The sequence below is a fragment of the Poecilia reticulata genome, linkage group LG6, assembly GCF_000633615.1.
Source record: "Poecilia reticulata strain Guanapo linkage group LG6, Guppy_female_1.0+MT, whole genome shotgun sequence".
Lineage (NCBI taxonomy): Eukaryota > Metazoa > Chordata > Actinopteri > Cyprinodontiformes > Poeciliidae > Poecilia > Poecilia reticulata.
The window spans coordinates 2,708,143-2,732,045 of NC_024336.1; the positions used below are offsets into that span (position 1 = coordinate 2,708,143).

General features: G+C 37.6%; 1 protein-coding gene across 2 annotated transcripts in view; it reads left to right on the plus strand.

Annotated features, from left to right (window-relative positions):
* The window catches only part of LOC103465731 (alpha-1,3-mannosyl-glycoprotein 4-beta-N-acetylglucosaminyltransferase C-like), a 50,186-nt gene that overhangs the window by 6,237 nt on the left and 20,046 nt on the right, over positions 1–23,903 (plus strand). The window lies entirely within an intron of this gene.

Genomic DNA, 23,903 nt, shown 5'->3' on the forward strand with positions numbered 1-23,903 from the left:
ACATGTCTTAGCGTGACCATCAAGTCCAGAAAACATACACATGAGAAAAAATAATAATAAAATTGTGAAAGCGCACGCAGGGTCAGTGTGACCTCGCCAGATCGCGCACAGGATAAAACGCTCGCAGGAGGCAATTGGCCCCATCTCTTAAAGCCATGGGAGGGTTAAAAAGTTAAGCTCAGGTAAATTTATACGGATGAAAAACCAGCAAGTGCTTGTAAAGGTGAAACAAAGCTTTTTCTTTAGGGTTCACACGTCGGATTATTGCTTTATAAATACTGCACGCGCTCTGCAGCTATGTTCTTACAAGTGTTTTACACCTCCAGCAACTCCGTTCAGTGATATCCTGCTTCCACATGAAAGATCCTCCATCTTTAGTGAAGGTGTGAGAGTGTAGAGAATGACACCTTGGTGCTCGGGTGTTTGAATGGTAAAACAGTTAAATCTGTGAGCAGCTGACAAGTAAACAGGTTCTCTAAACAGAATATCAGACATTTCAACAGAAGTGGATTTTTCTTCATGTCTTTTACCACGAAGAGGCAGTCCTTTGATACAACATGATTTCATGACTGATTTTTTTTCTTTCTATTTTTTGTTTTTTTTTTCATGCTGAAAGGAAGCTTTTGGCTCTTTTCCTAGTTCATTCAGCTGATTGTTTACATACAGTATTTAAACCAACATAGCACTCTCTGTTACTGAATCAAACTGTTTCCTTTTTTAGGTTACTTAGGGTTATGGTTATGAAAAGAATTTCTATTTGCTAAGTGCCAGAATGAAGACACTTTTGTCACAGCGCACTTTTTAAACCTTTTAACACCTATATTTGTCTTTAAATTGTATGACTTGGGTCAAACATTTTGGGTATTATTTCACTGTAATTTGATGGGGGTGTTGCTTGTTAAGTTACATAGTAAAAAAATAATAAAATGGGTCACCATTTTATTCAGATGTTATTCAGATGTTATTTGAATAATAATTAAATTGTGTTACCAAATTAGTTATTAAAAATGTATATTCAAGTGTCATATTTTCAAACTAAATGTTTTATTAGCATGCTAAATATTTAGTTTGCAGCTAAAGTTAGTGAGTTTATTTAATTTTTACAAATTAAATATTTAACACGCTTTTTGTTGACAAACTAAATATATTAATATGCAACAAGAGCAGGCTTCAAAATATTTAATTAGACAGTGAAATATTATTATATTATGTATATATATGTTTTTAGTTTATTTAAATTAAACTAAAAACTTGGTTAGCTTGCTAACTATTGACTTTGAAGCTAAATATTTAGTTTGTAAGCTACATTTTAAGCTTGCTAGCTAAATATTTGCTTTGGAGCTAAATATGCAGTTAAAAAAATTGAGCTTGCTAATTAAATATCTAGTTAAAATTGTGACATATAAATGACTGAATAAAATTGTGAAAATATAACTTTTTAAAACAAACTCTTATTTTTTTTAAAAACAGGCTAAACAGTCCAAATTATTCATGCTAATTTTTGGCTGTATTAGGTCTGCTTTTTCTATTGGACTGAGATCAGAGCTTTGGGGTGGCCTCTCCAATGCACTGGATTTTTCTCTTTTTTTCTCTCTCTCTAATTTAATGGTTTACTGAGAGTTACCTCTCATTTAGAAGACCTGTTTAGACCCAACCTTTAACTTTTGGCCTGATATCTTCAGATTTTTCAGACTTCGTTTAATTGTGTAGTGTCTAACAGGCACTCTGTGATTGTTCATAAATCTGAAGTTGATGTGTTAAGTTTCTCATGCAGTTTGAGACAAATTTCTCAGTTCTTGTGGAATATACACAAACCTGAAGCCGGTCCTGTTGCTGGCGTCTTCCATCAATTCAGTGTAAAGTCTTTTTGTGTTTTATTTACCGTTGTCATAGCAACTGAACTAACGGACGCCGGGAGGAAAAAGAGCGACGGCGGTTCTAGTTAGCTGAGGCATAAAGCTGGTCATCATTTAGCTAACATTACCTGCATCCAACAGCTTTACTGAACTCAGTTGATTAGTTTGGGGGAAAAACTCTGCAAATTTCTTTGTGTTTTGCTGATTTGCTGCCATGATTTTAACACACCTGAGTAGCTCTGCACAGCAGCAGCAGGTCTCCTTCAAGGTTGCACGGGTGTAAATCCAGCACGAGCGTCTTAGCAGTCATGTTGCATTTAAAGGCGGCTCGGAAAAACAGATTACGACGTGTTAACAACTATCAAACAGTTTTAATGACTGAAAAACATGACAGAAGGCATAGATATAGGAAGTGCGGAAGCCCTTACTGTATCAAATCGCTATAGGAATAACAGAGGGTTGGCCACTTTAAAGTAAAAACAAAGCTTCCAGTCCAAGGGGGGACACAGCTGACTCCATGGGAGGTCAATGCCCCCCAATGCCCACCCATGCCGTCGGGCCTGACTGTGTAGCTGATTTCTTTTTCTGTTCACTTTTAAATTAAGTCTTAGTATTTAAAAATAGTAAGTTGATAAGAAAAAAGAAAGCTGTGTATATTTTGTTTGACTCCCAAGGTAAAGGGTGACTTACCAACATTTTTCTCACTGGTCATAAAATAACCCTACTTTTTTTTAATTTATTTTTTTATTAACAACATAATACCTTTTACATAATTTTTGTGGTCAAGCAAACAAGTTACCTTGTTTGTTCAGGTATTTCACTGTTGCTTTTTTTTATTGACATTGTTTTGTATTACTCAGTTTTGACTTTGACATTAAAGTTTTTTTGTTTGTTTTTTTTGTCAAAAAAGCCTAATTTTGTTGGTCATGATTGATTTACCGTAAAAGGAGTAAAACATACAAAGGGGTGAACACTTCCCAGGGGCATTGTAGATGTAAACTACCTTTCTGCTGTACAGTAGGACATAGAAATGTGACCTTTTACCAAGGTCAAGGTCAGAGTTTGGTCATATTTCTATGACAACTAGAAACTCCAGTTTTCTACATTCTCAAATCACAAACTGCTTTAAATAATCTGTCACAATAGTCAATACAACTGCCAAAAAAAAGAGGAAATTCTTGTTTTGTGTCTTCACAAGTAGAAAATGGAATAATCTAGTTCAGATTTGATCAGTCGAAATATTTTAGATTTTGAACTGGAGACCAATAACCTCAGTTGGAGCTCATAAAGATAATAAAAATATAAACAGCTTTTCAGTTTAGTGTCGACAGGAAGCGCTGATGCAGGTTCTACATTCAGCTTCCTTAGTGCATCATTAGTGACATAAGTATTTATTAGTAAGTTGTATTTTTATGATGTAAAGTGCTCTGAAATGCCTTGTTGCTGAAAGATGCTGTACAGATAAAATTAGATTGATTGTACCAAGGTTGAGTTTGGATTCTGTTGGTGACTTGTTGAAATGTAATAATTCGTTTTCCACTGATTTGTCAACATTGTTTGTCTAAGAAGAATAAACACATATTGTACATTTAATGTTCTAAATGAGGAAACTCATTAACTAATTTTATGCTTTACCATTTTTACCAGTGACACTAAGATTTCTGAGACCTTATTAACTACTATATTTAACAGTCTGCAGTGTTTTTCATTTCCTACATAATCTTTTGGGAAATTTGCACTCTTGAACTAAATGTAAACACTTGGTAACAAAATGGCTAGATGGATGATTTGAGTGCATCTATTCTGGTCAGCTCCACAAATTCCAGACTTATGGTCATTTTCCTTTAAAATCACGACTGAAAACCCCTTTTTTTACAGCTGTCTTTGATTAATAACTGGAAAATAGATCGACTCTGGTATGGACATAACTCTTTGTTCTGTCATTCTAATAGGCATGTTTTTATATATATTGCATCCTATCTTTTTAATCCTCTAAAACACATTAAACTGCCTTGGTGCTGAAATGTGATGTATGCAATTAAGGTTGATTTAAATCTATAGTAGGCCTGTTACAATAACACATTTTGTCAGATGAATGTCCCAGAAATTATTGCAATGAACAATAATATTGTTTTTGAGACCATTTTCAGCTAATAATGGCATAATCATTCAAGTTTGCCTTCTCAAAGCTGAACAAACTTCAGTTTGCACACAATACTGGAACTGGAAGGTATTTTAAATATCTCAAATAAAATATAACAATAAGAACAATAAATAAAATGGAAATAAAAACCATGCATGACCGAAAACATAAATAAAACGAATTACAAAGTTTCTGTAAACAACATCGCCCTTTAAAAAAATTAATCCTCAGTTTGTAAATTATAGAACTCATTTTAATTTATTACTTGATTAATTGATTGCTTATTGCATCAGGCTTAATCTATAACGACTAACCCCTAAAAGCTGCTGTTTTGGGGATGCTCAATTGTAATTATTTAGTCAGTGATCACTCAGATTTTCTGATTTGGTTATATTTTAAAAAGTGTTATCAACTCATTAGTAACTGACTGGGATTTTTAAAAAAAACTTTTAATTAGAAATTTTAATAATTAACCTTAATTTTACAGGGGTGGGTTATGTTTATCTGGTTATCTGCCAAGAATATTTTATTAGCAGTTTATAACTTTTCATCTGAAGCACATTTTCAGTACAAATCAGGGTTTTCTTGCTGTTGTTTTTTTATATTTAGAGATTATTAAGTGAGAGAAATTAAATTAGTAGCTAATTTACAGAACACTCCAGAATTGTGACTGCTGTAATAGTTTATACAGAAGTACAGAATATTTCACACCTTCATTAAGAGCATGAGTAAACTTTTATCTATTATACAGAATAAGGGTCAAAATAAAGGCAACTATCTTCTGCTGCCTGGCAGATTATCGTTTTCATTTCGTCTTTTTCAAAAGCTTTTGATCTGCCTCCCACTAACTTTTGACAAGTTAGAAAAGAGGGGCCTACAACAGTCCCACAAGGCTTAATTATCCTTCTGACTGATAACAACTTGGAGAGGGGGAGGTCTGCCGAAATGAGAACAGGAAGCGAGGAGGGAGAGGGTGATGGTGGGGATTAATGCAGATTTTCTGATATTACCTGGCCTGTGATCAAAAGACTGTGTTGGCAGGCGGAGCACATAATCCTCTCAATTTCTCTTTCTGCTGCCATAAAACATCTGGAGCCATGTAGAGCAAGATATTATTGACCAGCCTGACTCCAGCAGTGGACGTGTAAATCACACCAGCGACTTTAGCCGTCTTCCACTGAATATTATAGTTGGCAGAGATCAGAGTTTTGTTGTGATTTTACCCAGTTTCTCTTTGAGCTATAACATAACAATTACAAGAACAGCTTTGGCCATTTTTTTATGCCTTCCTAATATAGACGGAAATTAATTATTGATATCTCTTTTTAGAAAAGAGGAAATATTTAGCATCTTATATCAACATTTGGTTTGGTTAGTGTAGTTAGCATTACTAAGAACTTCCCCATGTGTTCACTAAACGTTATGCTAAGGATTTACATTCTCTAGGCCTACAGAATTTCATTCCTTATGTCCGACTAATCAGCACCATGGAAAATGAATGGCACTCCTTGATTGGCCGCTTTTCAAATGCCACCCAATAGCATTCCAAGTTGCATTGTGCCTAGGTTTTTCTGCATTTTGTTTAGAATATTTTAGATATGTCAATGGGTCAAATTTATTTACATAGCACTTTAAAACAGGTATAAAACTGCACCAAAGTGCTGTACAAGAACGACAACACAAATGAAAACAGAGCACAAAACAATACATCAATTAAATGCCAAAGAGTAAAAATGAATTTTAAGAAGCAATTTAAAATGATCCAGGCTGTGGGCAGATCTAATCTGGAAAGGTAAGTCATTCCATAAAACAGGAGCAGGAACAGAAAAATATTCACACCAGAAAGGTGAATTTTCCACAAATAACTTGGGGTTTCAAATAGGTGAATCTCCAAATAGGTGATTAGCTCATTTGTAATAACAGCATGTCTATGCTTGGTGTCATGTTGGATTACAGTAAACTGTCAAAAAAAACAAACAATAAAACAATGTATCTAAAGTATGTTACTTAAGAGATATTGTCTGCCAACCTTTTTTCTTGATAACATTTAATTTAAAAAAGAAAGTGCAAGTTGCGGATTACCACCGTAGTCGTGCTAGTTTGCTGGTATACACAACACTAACGCCAGCAAATCCATTCCTATTGCTAGCCTGTCCACGTTAATGGCCAACAGAGGAAGAAGGGAAGGCTAGGTATACCAGTCACCAGCCTCTTCAGTGCTAACAGAAGTGAGTAATCTCTTTCTTATTTGCTAGCACCGGCGATTCTGTTACTGGTTCCCGGTTTCAGTTACTGGTGCTGGCCTATCAATAATCAGATCAGTAGCCAACTTCAGAATGCTACCTGAAACAAAGGAAATGGCGCTGGCTATTGCAACTACTGCGGCTATTGCGAATATTGCGCAGGCTGCGCAATAGTCTTAATTGTGGTGGTAAAACCACAGCATACTCATTATATTTAGTTTGGGACGCGTGCATAGCAGCCAGCTTTAGTGGTATTCATGCCAACAGAAAGGGGATGGAAAGAAGGTGGGTGGGAGAGGACAGGCAACCAAGGAGCCAGTAGCAGAGTTGTAGTCAAGACCACCAACCCAAGACCAAGTCAAGACCAGCACCCCATGCTACGTGACACAAAAAAATTAACTTTTACCTATCAAAATTGCTTCTGAAATTGATCTGAAAGATCCACATTCCCATAAAAAATAGATATTAAATACTTAGAGCTGAAATAAATTTAATCAGTAAAGATCCGTCCAGAAGAATCGGATCGTTCCTGAATGTCATATCACTATATTGCACTTTGGTACCAGCATTGTCCCATAAATGCGACACCTCAGTCAACACCTCCACACAATAATTCAGCCATGAGTGACAACTTTTTTTCATTGCAGATGCAACATGTGTCTCTGTACAGCTAGCTTTGCTAGCAACACGTCCACGGAGCTTACCTTTCTTTAAGCTTTCCTTCCAAGTGACAAAGTTGGACGAAGTCCCCACCGTCTGTGAAAGCGAAGCGCTGCTTATTTTACATGTCGCCATATCAATTTATGCAGCTATTATATTACTGACGATCAGACACATCTCCTCCCGCTCAGAGGAAACCACTGCGCATGTCTTGGAGCTTCGCGTGCAAGTAAAGGTGGAGGCGATGGGTGACAACAGATGTAAGTCACGTTATTGCTGGGATTTTACGGCGCCACCTTAAGTCCCTGAACTTCACATTTTAACGGAAATTTTTTTCGACTTGGATGTAACGAGTAACGCGACAGTTTTGTAGAAATGTAGTGAAGTAGAAAGTACAGATACTTACTGTAAAATGTTGTGGAGTAAAAGTATAAAGTACCCATTATTAAATCTACTTAAGTAAAGTACAGATACACGGAAATTGTACTTAAGTACCTGTACTTCGTTACTTCCCACAACTGATCTAGTGGAAGCATAACGTAACTCCAGCCTCTAGTGTAGCGTCTATTCTATGCGCCTTATAATGCGGTGCGCCTTATATATGAAAAAAGTTTTAAAATAGGCCATTTATTGAAGGTGCGCCTTATAATCCAGTGCGCCTTATAGTGCGGAAAGTACGGTAACCCTTTAACCTGCAAAGGTTCCTCGAGGTTCAGTACACCACTGGGGTTGTTTCAGGAATTCACAGGTTCACATCCAGGAGGCACACGCTTGTATTTGTTGCCAATCGAGAAACGGAATGAGGTCCTTAAGCTCCAGCAGAGCGAACAAATCTCTCACTTTTTATCGAATATTTACAGGCCGCTCTAGATCGAAGTTCCACCTCATAGCTGTAGCCACAGCCGTCAGCTACATCTTAATTTTTCTCTGTTGTTTAATGGAATAAAATAATAATGGAATAAAATAATAAAAAACCAACTATCAAAACATTTACTCCCAACAAGGCCTCCCAACTTCCATTAAAGGGTCATGCTAAGTTGAAAGCATATTTTCAGTTTCCAGCCGTAAAAAGCAGAACATCCATCCTGTGAGAGAGAGGTCAAAAAGCTAAGCTGCTTGGCAGACAGAAAAAAAGCGGCTTTATGTTCATGCTTGGCAGTGCTAATCTGGCTGCCTCCTAACAAATCTCCCCCTAATTTTGAGACATCATCAGACACTGATGGACCGCCATGTGGCGTCTGCCTTACAGCCGGGTCTGGACCACACTGAGAGGCATTGAAACCTGAGAAAGGTCCACTTTCACACAGTATCAAACGTTGATTTCTGATGATATAAGCTATTAGTCTGCGATTAGTGATACAAATATTTTAAGAGCTCAACATCGAGTGATGTATCATCCAGAATGACAAACATTCAGATCCGTCTAAGTGATTTTTACAGAGAAAATTAGTTTGGTAGGGTTTTTTAAAATAACTATCATGTTGATAAAACAGAATTTCTGCAACAATTATTTCATCAATTTCTAAAACTTTTGTTTTTTTTAGGAGGTCCACAACTAAGATGTTTCTTTTTTTTTCTTAATTCTTAATTACTACACCCACCTTGTAGTACGGTTAGACATTTATCGAGATAAATATCCTATTGTGATTATAATTTAGGTTTATTGTTGTCATGGTAAATTCCAGCTAATGTTTAAACCTCAAGACTGTCCGTGTTGTCGGGATAAATAGCTCTGCAATTTTCCACAGTTTATAAATTGCACTTCTTTATGTAACCGGTGTCCTAATGATGCGCATTACAGTTAGGAATGTTTTTCAAGAGAAGTATTTGTGTTTGTGGGGCCATAATTGCTGTGACACTCAGTTGCAGCCGTCAAGTTACCTAAAAAAGAAGTAATAAATACTCATCAATTTTATATTTATCACAATGGTGCCACAAAATAATGTGACAAACATTACTTCCATTTTGCTCACAAACTGAGAGCTACAAGGTAGAGACCTCAGTTTGTGATTTTAAGCATAATTTAAAAATGCAAAAGTGTGAAATATGATGAAAAATAAAAGCCACAAAGCTTCTGAAAAATCCTTGACAAAACTGCCGCTACTATAAAAATGTTCTTATTTAATCATCAAAACAGCTTTACGGGATTTGCCAAGGTCACAGTAAAAACAAAATGTTACATAAGCAGAAAATTAATTCATTTGCTTTATTCCAAAGAACTAAAAGATGATCACAAAAGTCTGATTGAAAAGTGTGGATGGTTGTTATGGATGGACAACCATCCATAAAAAATGGATGGCTGTTAATAGATAATGCTCTGTCCATTTTTTTTTTTTTTCTACCCCAAAACGATCTGGAATACAGAATATTCAACAGAAAAGAAAAATATTCCTACAGAATATTTTAAATAGTGGTGGGACTCAATATTTTATGTCAAGTTAATTGTAGGATCTGTAATCAATCAATCAATCATAATCACGTTTTAATCAAAAACCATATATCAACAACAAACATTTGAGCTCAAAAACCCTTTTTTCTTGCTTAATGTTTGAATAGATATATGAGCTCAGCAACAAAGATATTATTGTTTTTAATCAATTATTTAGGATATTCAACCATTAGATTATTTTTAAGCTCTCCTCTACCCATTCAGCTCTGAAGTGTCTCAGGAACTCCTGATCATTCATGGGACTAGAAATGAGGATGCTGACGTTAGCGTTGGGGTCGTCTGTGCTGTTGTTACATGTTTAGCATTGAGATGCTAATTTAGGCTTTAATAGCTGCAGTGATAAGCTAACTGCTTTTAGCACAATTTGAGCACAATAATAGTATTTTCCAACATCAAATCAGATATTTCTGAAACAAAAATTAAGACCCTGTGGACCAAGAAACGGCCCTGTTGTCTATCAGTGTATTTGTGGATGTCGCTCGTGCGTCAGATTAAGGGTTACCCTACTAGAAATGCATGAATACAAAAGTTCCATCTAAGCAATTAATTGTGCTAAAAAAAATGTATGCGTTAAAATTTATTTAATCGAAATTAACGTCTTAATTTGAAAATGTACTTATGTCATACAGTGTGAAATAAAAAACAGTTCTTCGTAGGGAAGTTTTGCTTTTTAGATGTTGAATAATTTTCCCACAGTGTAACTGAATTAATCATCTCTTTACCCATTAAAAGTTCCTCTTTTGACAGCCATAAATTTGATTACAAGAATGTAATCGCATTTGGTATTGAAAATACAATTTGCATAAATTTCACGTCCAAAATGAAATATTTTGTTTTACTCTCTACTTTTTCCTTCACTTCCACTTCTACCCCACCATTCAGAACTTGTAGGTGTTCAGAAATGATCCCAAAAACCTAACAGTGAAGCAACTTTTAGTCCTATTGATCCGGGAGGTTGTGGGTTCAAATCCCAGCCAGGACCTTTCCACATGCAGGGTGGATGTTCTCCCTATAGGATCAGAGAAGGAATGGACTGTCCTTTATCTGCAGCATCCATGAAAATGGAAGCAAATACTTTTTAAACAAACTCCTGAGAGATTTCAGGTCTCTAAAAACCTCTGAAGGAAACAGGTTTTTACCCTGCTGACTGTACAAGGAGTGCTGTCGTTGTTCCGGCTATAAGGAGGCATGCATTGATTAATCTGAAAAGCATTCCACTGATTCTCTGATCAGTCAGATTGTGCCAACAAAGAGATGAATCAGTGATAAACAGCCTACGGACACGCAACAGGTGGATTGTGTATGCGTGTGTGTGTGTGTGTGTGCGTGTGTGTGTGTGGGGGTGTGTGTGTGTGTGTGTGTGTGTGTGTGTGTGTGTGGGTGCGTGTGTGTAAGCCAGGAGAGAATCAGAGAGGAGTTATCAGTCCTCCATCTCTGTCGTCTACGTGGTGAACCGTGAAGAGCACGCATGTCGCATTCCCCCGAAACCCGCTCGCCCGGTTCATCCTCCATTCAGATCTTGGTTTATTTAGCTAATTAGCGCAGATTAGCTTCTCTTTGACGGAACGGGGGAAAATGTACGTGATTGGATCAGTTAAGCTTTTGATATTCATAACTCGTTCTTGCCACTTTATTTTACAAATCCCAGAGGATTTTATCACAGAGCTTAATTTCCTCTACTGAATTCCTGTTTTCTGTTCTGTTCTCTATTCTTCCATGTCTGGTCTTTAGTTTTGCTGTGTTGTTTGGCGCTGTTGGCTGAGGGTCTGTGTGGCATCTCATTGGCTTGCCTTTCATGTTTCATATCTGATAATTTACCTCTAAAAACGTTGAGCCACAGATCAAACCATAACTGGTTGACTAATTGCCAGATGCGAGCAGGACCTGTCCACCCAATGTGCCACTGCTTCAGCTGAGCTGCGTCTCTAATAACCAAGCAATTGCTCAATTTGGCATTTCAAAAATAAATTTGCTTAATGGAAGCACAGCAATTTTGTAGAAACTCAATGTTTTGCTGCTAGGATGAGATGATTTTTAAATGTATTTATTTTTTGGCAGTATCGAAATTGGTTTATTGGAAACATTGCAGTCTTGCTAAATTTTATTTTATTTTTATTTTTTATTTTTTGGCATCACACAAGTCACATGATCAACAACCAGGTGTTGCCACTGACGCGAACCAGAAAGAAGACGGTGACAGGAAGTAGTTTGAGGATCATGGCGGCACTTTTTATTTTATGATTTATCTCTTGAACAAACTTATTCAAATGCAATTTTGATTGTGCTTCTTATTTTATAGTTACACCGCAATTGCAAAATTGTAGGGATTTTTTGATGTTAGCTGAATATTAAACTTTTGCACACATTTGTAAAGGAAACGCAGCTGCAAACCAGAGCCACCGTATTATTAGTCTCAACAACTTTAACCGAAAACAATTTCTAGTCTGTATTTCACTTCTACTGACTCGTTTCCACCATTGGTTGGAGTTAATGATGGTGCTCCCAGCAGCAGCAGCTCAGGAAAGTTTCTCTTTTAAAAAACGTGCACTTCTAAAATGCCAGCCGTTTTAATTGTTCAGATTTGACTGCATGCAAGATAATGTGAGCTGTAACTCCCAGGATGTTAAAAGTATACCAGCAGGCAGCTATATGGAGCATGCAGCTCCTTACCGTCCTAATAAGCCGAGCCTGTCTTCTCTGACTGTGGCAGGTTTGTCAAATCCCCACTTTTTAAGGTCCTGGTGTCGGGCGTACCTGACAGAAGCTTTTGATTATTGTGGATGGCTGCAACATGAAACAAAAAGCATCTTAAATATATTTTCCTGCCAGCATCAAGTCTCTGCCTCAGCTCATCCTTTGATCTACTTTACTCTTGCAGAGATTATTGGGGGGGGAGGGTGGGGGGGCAGGTGATAAAAATAAAAGTATAAACTGGCTTTAAAGAAATTATGTTGGCATGCACATTTGAAAATGCTTCTTTAGTTAGAGAAGATCCAGTTGTCTGGTGAAGGATCCCACTGTTATGGGAAGATATTTCACACTCTGTGAGGTTGGGACTACAAACTTTGATGTGTGTTATTGTTTCTCTGTGAAAAACCAACACAAAGTAGAGGATCACTGCATTGCGGATAAAATTATGGTGCATGGTTTTCAAAATGTTTTAAAACTGAAAAGTGTGTCGTGGATTTGTCTTCAGCCTCTGTTTTAAATTATAAAACAGCACAGAAATTCAATGACACCGTTCACAACTCCTCCTTCTGTTCACTGATTGGCCTGAATGAAATGTGCTGACTGAGAAATATAGGTGAATGGGATAAATTCCAGATGTAGCACTGAAGGGAGATGAGAATCGGGCTGAATGGCGATGGCTAGGCTAGCTTGTGGTAGACTACAATCATCACTTTGTCTGAGTTTTGGCGAAGGAAGTTTTATTCAGGCGTCCCCTAACGCCTAAATAAAACGCTGACGTCTCCTCTGCTGAGCGTTGGCACCGTGGCTGAATGAATATTAATAATGTAACTGTTTACATCAATCACTGCTATGATTTTTACTGACTTATCGCGTTAACAAGCTCATTCACGTGTGATTTTAATTTAATTTCTTATGTAGCAAAACATTAACAGAACATTTACAAAAAATGTGTGCACGTTTGTAACGAAAACACAGCTAGTGATGGGAAAATTAGCAGATGTGTTTATGATCACTGCAGAACACTGGATTTTATTCAGCATGCTTCCATTGATCAAATAAATGTGTGGCTGTGAAAGACGAGGAATACGAGAGGACTATTGACTCCAGGAACAAAATTGGAATTGATTTGGCGAGCGGGCCAGAGATGGTTTACATTTCCTGCAGCGAATTGTTATGCTGGTGCTCCACGTCAACCTCTGGCCCAATTTGCCTCTCATTATTCTTCCAAACAAGCGCGCTTGGCCCCCGGGTGTGAAATGAGGGAGACTTAAGATGGTTAAAAAATCTTAATTGATGAAGCAGAGTGTGATGCAGAGGTCCATCTCTGTCACATTCTCTTCTCATCAAAAATAATATCCTGTCTGGGAGGAGAAAGAGGAGAGGCCAAATGGGTAAAAGGAGAAAATCAGAATATGAAATTAAAAAGGCCAGTATGCTCGTATTTCAACACTCAGACTGAAAAATAAACCGTAACACTCGAGATCTTGACGCACTTCTCTGTGCTGCAAAATGGAAGAGCCAAAAGGTCCATGGATGTCTAGACTAAGATAAATCTATAGTTGGTCCAAACGTCACAGGTTTTCTACATCTAGATTACATTTTCAGAAGTTTGCTTAAAGTCTAAATGTAGTCATATTTTAGACATGCTTGATGGAGAGAGCTGAGCTCAATACATCTAAATTAACACATCGTCTCTAGGTGAACCTCATAACCGCATCCTTAACTTAAACTATGATGTAAATTAGAGTTTTTTTTTTTTAGCTTTATATCATGTTAAAATGTTATTCCCTCATTAAAAACATACCTGGGGAGTTGCCTTGAGTCTTTAATGCGAAGAACGTCTGTTAAAGAGGAGCCATGTTGTGATGATTTCCTGAAGGCGGAGTGTTGGGAAGAGTAGGAGCTTCTTAAAGAGACAGTGGCCCAAATTCTCATTATTTGACTTCTCATTATTTGACTTCACAACTTAAAAGTTGTGAAGTCAAATTTCTTTTCAGCCATATTTGATACATGTATCACTTTATGACAACTGAAGGTAACATTGATAGTGCCGTTTTATGAAGCACAATGTGCCAGGAAAATACTTTCTGTTTTCTGCATTAAATGTTTCCCTTTATTCACAATTCCACACGCAAATGCTTAGGATGGGTGTCTCCAGCCTTCACAGTCCAAAAAGCCATTTTCACTTTCAGTTCAGGTAAATAAAACTCACTTACATCCACTAATTTTACATTTAAAAAATTGTTTAAAAAATAACTTCTGTGGGAAATGTGTGTTGTTGTTTTTTTAAAGAGCTGCATTTTATTTGTATTTTTGAGGTCTCAAAGAAAAACATAAAACGTTTTCAAACTGGACATAATTCTATGGGATGGCGAAATTTGTGCAACATGATGTGAAAGAAAAACAACACATAGTTTCCAACCTAACGAGAAAAGAAAATATATATTTTTTAAATGCAGGGAATTTTATGTGATTATTCCATTAAACCACCTCTGAAAAATCACCTCCTGTTTTCTGTTCAATCCCAGCAGAGTGGTCATTTTTCAAACCAAACCACTTTCCATCAAATATTATAACGTGATATAATCCCATCCAATTCAATTCCCCTGGCTCACCTCAGCACAGGTCCAGACTTTGGAAATGATGTGACGTTTTTTTGGATGTTGAGGCTAATTTTTCCAGAGCGTTATTGTATTTGCAGAAGATATTCCTATTAACATGATGGGAAGGCCTGGCGATGACAGGCTTATGAGTGTTTGAAAGCCTTGGGGATAAACATTGTTATTAGGAGGCGGGGCGACAGGCAGATGCCAGATGTAATAAGCTAACTGTTTTTGTTTTATTTTTGCGTGTAAGGGCATACTTAGGACTGAAAATCAGATTTTTTTTCCCCACCCCATCACTGCTTTCCGTTCTTCCAAAATAACAAATCACTCACTAAAACAGATGTAAAGGGAAATTTATAGCAGTAACTTCAAGTCAAACAAGGTTTGAGATGAAGTTTCTTCCTCCAAAGAAACAGTCTGTCAGAAAAAAAAAAAAACATTTACACAATCTCACAGTGAAAAAAAAAAAAAAGAAAGAAAAACAGGCTGAAAGGATGATGATGGAGCGTTAGATGACAAAATGCTGCCTGTCTCAGGTAACAGTGATGTGCTAAGAAAGGAAAATTTAGCTCCGGTAATTGAATAAAGATTCTTTACATCAAACTGAGGTTTTGGATAGAAACATGAGTGTGTGTTGTAGGCAAGACGAAGCGAAGCGGTGCTTACAGAGGACGCTCTCTGAAAGCAAGTCGGCCTCTCACTCGTCTGATAGATGAGCATTCTGGGAAACATCATTCTGAACTCCCTGTGCTCTCCAGAGGATTTATTAGCATCCCATTATGTTCATCTTATAGCAGCAGTCTCTCTTGTACACTTCTGGCAGGCAGCTGAGTGATTATGGCTTGCTGTTGCTTTGGAGCATTTCCCAATGTGAGTGTTTGGGCTGAGTTCCAAATCGCTGTGTATGATGTCCTTTTTTTTTTCCTTCTTCTTTTTTGGTGTAATACATATCTGGTACAAATGTAGGTTGACACAAGTTTAGCTACTGCATAGAAGGTATGAAAACTCTGCATGAGTTCAGAACTGCCAAGTTTGTTTCCGAGTTAAAAAGAATCGTAGAGAAAGGGTCGTGGTCAAGTACTCATGCTCCTTTGACATTTCATCAGGTTTTAACCACAAACGTCTGTCATAGACCAACACCAGACTAAAAAAATGTTGTTCGCTTTCATACAGCTAAATAAACAAAAACTGCTTACAAAAGTCATAAACCTCAGTTCTGCTAATGCCACAGGGATATACTGACATGGTAATTAGGGGAAGCTAATTCTAAAGCACTAAATTCATCCATCTTGATACTCACTGTGTGTCACAAGGAGAACATGATAATGTGAGGTGACATTTTGCTCTTTGTTTGCTAAACACCCCTATAGTTGTGTTGTATTCACTCATTCATTTGTTTCATAAAGTTTCTTTAAAATAAGACAGAACATGAAGAGAGGAAACTGAACTGCTGCACACAGAGACTTCAAAATAAGAGCATGAATATAAACATTACTACTTGAAAAATTATTTAACACTTGGTTATAAAACAGCGAAGTGAATTACCGGTTTAGAATCCATCTGGAAAAGTGTAGGGTAAGTTGAGCTAAACATTTTAAAATTTAGCTAAAGCGCAAAGCTAAAAAATTAGCTCTGCTTTTAGCGAATTACAATTACAGCAGTGTGCCCACCGCTCTAAAATAGCAACAAATCATCCTAAGTAACTAGGTGTAAACAGAATCCACTTCCTGTGTGTGTTTTACTTTCTCTGCACAAAGCCAGCTGTTGTGTAAAGGCCTCAGTGGTTCAGAGAATTTTAGTCAGAAAACAGCATCATGAAGAACAAAGAACACAGCAGATAGCTGAGGGCTAAAAACGGCAGTAAGAAGTTCATTTTTCAGTCTGTAGGGAATATAGTGCTCTGGTCAGATTAGACTAAAACTGAAATTTTATGGAGAAACGCTAACTGTGTACACTGTGGTTCAGTTTGTAGAGCAGGTACAGTGTGCAGAGGCTGTAGTCGGCGATGTGCTTGTCCCAGGTTTGATTCCTTGGTCTTGGGTCATTTGCTGCTTGTCTTCCTCTTTTCTCTCCATCCTGAAATAAAACAAAAAAAAAACCTAAAATTCTGCTTATTACCCCACCTTGAATTACAGTGGTGGTAGAATCATGCTACAAGTTTTCCATCCTGACTGAACTGCTGCCATTTTGTAAAGAGTTAGTGCAGCTAAGTCTGGAGATATGCAAAGCTAACAGCAAAAATTCCAACCCATTTATTGCGATTGCAATTTTTTTTTTACTTAATTTAAAAGTGCGCCACTCTTTTCATATTTTTACTTTCTTTCCAGCCTTTCAGTTTTGCACCGCTTTGTGTTACTGTTGGGTAAGATCCTTATAAAATACATTGAATTATGCTGTTCTGACATGGCAAAATGTGAAAAAGCTACTTTAATAGTAAGCTGCATAGAGATCTAACATTGAATGTCATCATTTTAAAGGTTTGTTTTTGAGAAGCAGAAACCTGCAACAAGCATTGGAGTACAGCTGCATCTAATAGTAAACTTTTATGAATCAGATTAGATAATTTTATACATTTACAGTGGATTTCTATGAATTATCTACTATCCCAGAAATCAGACATTTGATCTCGTTGTTCATATTTAGTTTTTCATATTTTTGAATCATATCCAAAAACAAATCTTTCAGTCTGTTGCTTCACTTAAAATCCCATCACACATCAGGTTTGCTTTTAGCGTCTGATGGATGAAGGTATGTGTCTAAAAACACATACCTTCTGTAAATCGCACATGGTGCGATTTACAGACTTTTTTCAGACGTATTGATCATTTCAAAAAAAGTCTGCAGCAACTTCAAAACACCACACACACACACACACACACACCTTAGATATATTCCACTGCGAATGTCGCAGAGAGGCAGTAATAACGGTAATTTCATGCTCTCCTGTAGAAAAGCTCTGCCGGCTCTGATGTCGATTCATTTCCTCTGGCCTGTCGAGTGTTTGAGCGAGCTGACACGACCGGGACCGCTCCCCCGTTTCTTCTTCTGCCTTCACTGCTTCCAGTTCAAGGTTGGCTGCTCTTACAGTCAGGTGGAGTTCAGCTTGGTCGGTTCTGTCAAACACAATATAAATACCGTCCAATTCCAAACCCCCCCACCAAAACCAAGACAACTAGCCCAAAGCTCAACCTCTAATGAAACCTGAGTCAATAGAGCTTCAGTGTCAGGTTTTTTTGTGGCATCATGTCTGTTTAAATCTCGATGTTGTGCTGGGATTTCTGTTTTACAACACCACTACATGGTGACACTTGATTAGCCAATGACTAAACATTGATGATGTCATATTTGACGGATTCTAGACATCTCTAAATAAATTAACTAATAAGATGAGTGCAATAACAAGGCATTTCATTAAAAGTTGTCTGCTTTTCCGTCACAAAATAACTATTTTGAAATAATTTTCCTCTGATTTTTTCACAGCAAATGTTGTGAAAAGGAGCTCAGATTTGAACAACTCACACAAGTTTTTTTGGTTTTTTTTTATTAGCCCGTCTTCAAAAAAAAAAAGTTGAAGTAACTTGAAATGTTACTTCAACAAAATAACATTTGTTGAAGTAAGATCTAAATGGTTTTAAACTCCAGTCTGTGCTGTTCAGTTTATTATTAAGTTTATTATTTAATCTGTTCTGTAATCTGAACGTCACAAGCCATAACCAGGCTTCTCTCTGTCGTCACACCATTCACACACACCCTTCACACACACTGTTTAAAATTGTCACTCTCTCCGTCACACTCCTAATAATATTCTAGCGCAGTCTGAATCGGGGGCAGCCTCTGTGCTGTAGTGTGAATCAGGATCAGCCTTCTGTGATGATCGTATCTCTGAATCATCCACTTTTTAACAGAAAAAAAAACAAATCTTGGAATGTGGGATGCATCATTTCAGAGTCACAAAGCTTTCTGGCCGTCTCTCTGCTGTTCTGTCACCGAGCTATGGCAGTTGTCACCATGGAGACCAACATCTTAGTCCCCCCATATTTTCTTGCATCTCTAAATCTCTCCGCTTCCTGTTAAAATGATCTGCCATCCTGACAAAAAATAAATAAATCAGGTTGCAACACGCTGGCGCCCTTTTTACCCCTCTTTATGCCCCCCCTCCACTCCTTTGCAGAGCTGGGAGGAGGAAGAGGAGGAGATGATGGGCTTTGAGAATACTTAATGACTTTGGTATTACCCTCTCAGGCTGTTTCATTTCGGATGAGATCTCGGTAACCCCTGCAGGCAGATGGCACATATTTCGCACATTGTCGCACGCCTGGTGTGACAAATAGCGCGCCTCTCACCTTGGGGCATTGTTGACTCCTCACAGGAGGGCTGTTTGTTATTAAAAACCCGGTTCAGACAAGCTTGAAGCTTCCCAGCACAAATTATGCCTTCTCTGGGATAGAAATGTATCATTGCCAGGTCCTGGGTGATATTATATCCCTTTGCCCTATTGCCCCCTCTAAACCCTTCTCTAAGTGAGGGAATCGTAATAACAGAAGAATTGATTAGATGTGAACTGCAGAGTAGCAGTCAGGAATGTGTTTACTGTAGTCTCCCTCCAGTCCAAATGCCAAGGATCAGCTCCCAGCAGACACTCCTCTGCCCCATGAATGATTAATGAGTCAGAGTGCCTCTGTAGGCGGCCACAAAAATACATTTTCTACCACTTAGGTCAGTGGCGTGTCACTGTTTTCCACCGGACATTCAATGCCTTAAATTTGGGGGTTTTCTTTTATGAAATTATGATTCTGAAAAGTCTGCAGAGCTGCTACTAGTTTGTCAGGTAGTGCCTATTAATCTGACTCCCAACACAAAAACGTGCTGTCATCATGTTACAGCACGTAACATGATGACGTTATGTTGTGCTAAAAGGTGTCACTTTACTTTGAGATAAAAAGAAATGCACAGTTAACAAATGTTCCAAACTGAGCTAGAGCTAGCTAGAAAATGTCAAAACAAAAATAACTTTTCGTTTATCCTATGGTACAAGGAGGATATGTCAGAAAATAAATATCATGTTTAATTGTCAGACCCATCGATTTGAAGCTAAGCTAGCTAGAAGCGGGGCGAATATGGGGTGGCATATGTTTCAAAGCTTTTGTCTTGTGTAAGGCAGCATTTTGTCACATGGTACAAACTGCAACTATGGAATATAAAAAATTACATGAACTTTAGCTTATTTTACTTAGAATTTATAAGGGAATTAAATACCAGTGAAACACATGGATTATTTTGGTTTTCAGCCATTCTTGTGGAGATTTGCTGCTTCTGTCATGTCAGATGAGCCAGTTTGTGCTTAGCTTTAGACGTCAGTTCAAAGTGGTCACATCTGACTGTAGAATACTTTTGTTTTTAAACCTAAACCTTTAACATGGTGTCTTGCTAGTGCGACGACAAATGTGACGCACTAGTATGTCAAGTGCTTGTTGCTAGCAGTGACATTTTTCTGTCTCTTAATCAATGCACTGTAAACAGTACCATCCTCCTTACCGTGCGGTACCGTCTCATGGACCTGCAGCTGCAGGTGTCCAGAAATAGTTTGGTGTTTGTTGGTTTTATGGACCACTTTTACATTGGAACCGCACTAATCTCTTCCATACCACTCAGGGGAAACAATGCATTAATGACATGTTATGCTACCAGGTCAAACGCAAATAACTGAAATTACAAAGTTACATAAAGAAAGGGTGAGTTGACCATATGACAATATGGATACATTTTGTTTGGTTTATTGTTCTCTTTAAAGATAAAATCTTTCAGAGAGAAAACTTGAATTAGTCATGTTTTCTCTTGGTTGAATCTTTAATAACATGCTATGTTTGACTCTCTTTTCAGCTTTACTACCATAAACTCTAATGTTTACCATGTTAACTGAAGCTTTTCCAGTTTGAAAAGTTAATTCCTGGCTTTTTCGGATCTCTGAATGTCACAAAGTCTGAGCTTGGGTTTAATTTGTTGCAGTTGCAAGATGAAACAGTTGTTTCTCAAAAATGTTTTTCAGTTGTAAACAGTCTTCCTTGCTTTAGTATGATGGAATTTAAATAATCTGTTTACCTCATCATCATTTAAAGATTAAAGAACAGCAACAACTGATTATCGATGATCATTGTGTAGCAAAACTTGCAGTAGTTGGTTTGAAAAGGCCAGATCATCAAATCCTTTCTGTTCATCCTCACTGTAAAGCTGGTGTTGGAGACTTTACTCCAATAAGTCAACATAAGAAGAAAGTGTCATACAAGTAATCAAATGCTATCAGCGTTTCCAAGGCAACCAAAACTGACCACCTTTGTAACACAATATCAACCACCTATTTTCTCACCGCTTTTACTTATGTTGGCTATTTTCTAACATTCAGCTCAGCCCCCCGTGAACCTGGACAAATTACCTGAATCAAAAACAATATGACGCACAAATGTATCTATAGAGATATTTTTCTCATCGCCATTAGCGTTAATTTGCCACAGATTGGAAAGAAGAACTTTAGTGTGCGACGCTGAACATGAGAAGTTACCAGAGAGGGCTGGTCTGAAAACTGATGGGGCTTTGTGAAGCTAATGTATGATACACAGGGCAGCAAATGAAAATCAACCTCGCCTTGTTCTGCCTCCCGATTGTTCGTGTAAATAATACGCAGACAAACTACAAATATTTTATATAGCTGGTGACAAAATCAATACTACATGAAGAGAGTTAATGACACGGAACTGAACGAACTCCCCAACCGAATGAAATCCTGCACTTCCAGCGCTTTACACTGTGTGATTTAAGGATTTTCCACACAGATGCAGCATGGAGAGAGTCCAGTGTAACAACTACAGTAGTCCAAAATGTAAACTCGACATGCTGTGTGAAGCTTTAGAAACAGACAGATGTTAATGAACAGAAGAAGAAATAACCTAACATGCAGATATTGATCAAGAGTTCAAGAGTTTATGCATTCGTAATGACTTATTAATTGAAAGGCAACCCTAAAGTTCAGAAAGTTCATAATCAAATCAATGTTTTTAAACCTTTAAGTAAAAAAAACAAAACAAAAATGTGGTATTGAGGCGTGGCTTCGAGACCACAGTCAGACTTCTGTAAAATATGTCAAACTAACTCTACTAACTTTTGATTTGTCACTTATAAAACAGTATATTTGTTTTTTTTTGGCATTTTTTTGTGAGCTCATTTCAAATCAAGTTGATATAAATCTTCAATTCCCAATTAAACTTCCTGTAGGACTCATCCATCACCCGCTGATTCCACAGGAAATAAATGCCAGGGAGGCAAACTTATAATGAGCCCAGTTCTTCCAGTTAGCCTCACCGTAGATCCACAGCCTGTAGCAGCTTATCGTTCCAGTCAACACCACTGGAAAAAAAAAAATCTGATTTAAAAAAAACAGCCACAAAGGCAACTCATAAAGAGAGAAGTGGTTTGGGTAGGTAGAACAGTCCTCTGTACAGGAGTGTTGAATAACTACCTGAGGTCATGCAGACAGAACACGGCGTTTACTCGTCTCACAGTTGGTAAATGTGATGGGAACCAATCAGATGAAAAGATTCCCATAGTAATGTAACATTTTCACCAAAGCTAAAGTTCTTTTGTGTCTGTGTTGCCATGAAATGGACCGGCGACCTGTCCGAGGTGAACCCGGCCTCTCGCCCCCAAACCGTTGGAGATGGGCAGTTATAGTCCATTTTTTTATTTGTTAATTACATCGATTTTAAGATGCAAAAAAAATTTTTATTCGAGAATTTGCTTTTTTTCTTTTTACATACAAAGGATTTTACCTTTTGAAAATCGTCCGACAATTTAAAAATGTTGCCGTGTGAACCAGGCTCTCCTTCTACTGGGTCACAGAGATGGTTTGGTTTTACAGTGGTTTCCATGACAACAGACGGCACCAATGTTGTCAGTCTATGTCAAGGTCAATGTCAAATTTATTTATATAACACATTTGAAAAAAGACAACAGTTGACCAAGTGCTTCACCATAACACCCACCGTCTTGAAGGCGGAGTTATTCACCCCCTTTATTTGAAGGGGGTGAATAAGACTGACATGACACTTTCATAAACATGACATAACACATGTCATGAACATGAATAAGCCTTCATGAATATTTATGACTGTTGTCATAAAGCGTCATTCGGTAAATTATGACACTTTTAATACAAAGTCAACATTATTCAAAATGTCTTTGTTATGACAACTTTACATTGGCCAAAAAATTATTACTGTTTAAACTTTACCTTTAATAACATAAAGTTACCTAATTTTTAAAGTGCAATCAGTAATACTTTTAGAACCAATTTATATCAGGCAGAAGCTTGGTAAACGGCAGCTCAGGGGAGGAATTTTGTCCTCGAAGGCGGCGCTAGATCCACTCAGTCATTTTGCACAGCTGAATGGTTGCCATGGAGATGAAAGGATTTCTCAAACATGCATGAAAGAATCAAAGCAACACTCCAGGGATGTGGGAGTAACATAACATGATGCAAAGCTCAAAAAAGTTGATTTTACTTAATTCTGCCCCTTTAATAAAGCAGACAGTGTTTCAAGCATGTACAACTTCAACCAGACTTATTTAAGAAAAAAAAACATACAAGGAGGTGGTGTGCTCTTTGTCCTATTTCTTGTGGAAGAGCACTCACTGCAAAACAGTAATAAATCAAATCCAATTCCCTGTCTTTTATAAGATTACCTGTTTACTGACAGCCAAACATGCGTCACCGCTCACAAACACTCGCTGCAGGTTATGCATCCACATGTGTTTGCATAAATTTTTAATCACGCCTGCCCGTCTCACCCAGCAGCAGGATGAGCGTACCTCCTGCAGCTTCAAAAACCGGCAGCCCCTCACCCCTCCTCCCTCACCACTAACCCACTAACCCCCCTCCCCGAACCCCCCTCTCCCAGCACCCCACCTTGATGAATAAGTAAACACATTGAACCAGGCAGAGATGCAGACGGTAAAATTCCCAGCTGGAGGCAGGAAGATTTGCTTTCTTCTGGAGGAAATGTTGTTTACTTGTTGAAGATTTCGCTGCTTACTTTCTGTGAACTCTATTAACATTTTCCTTAGAGTCTGGATCCACGCATCAGCTTTAATTCTGCTCTGGAGATTGCATTACACAGCCTCAATCATACATGGAGCAACTGTTATTAAAGTATGTGAAAAACAATTTGCCTTGGTCTTGACTGCTGGCAAACATATATATAAATA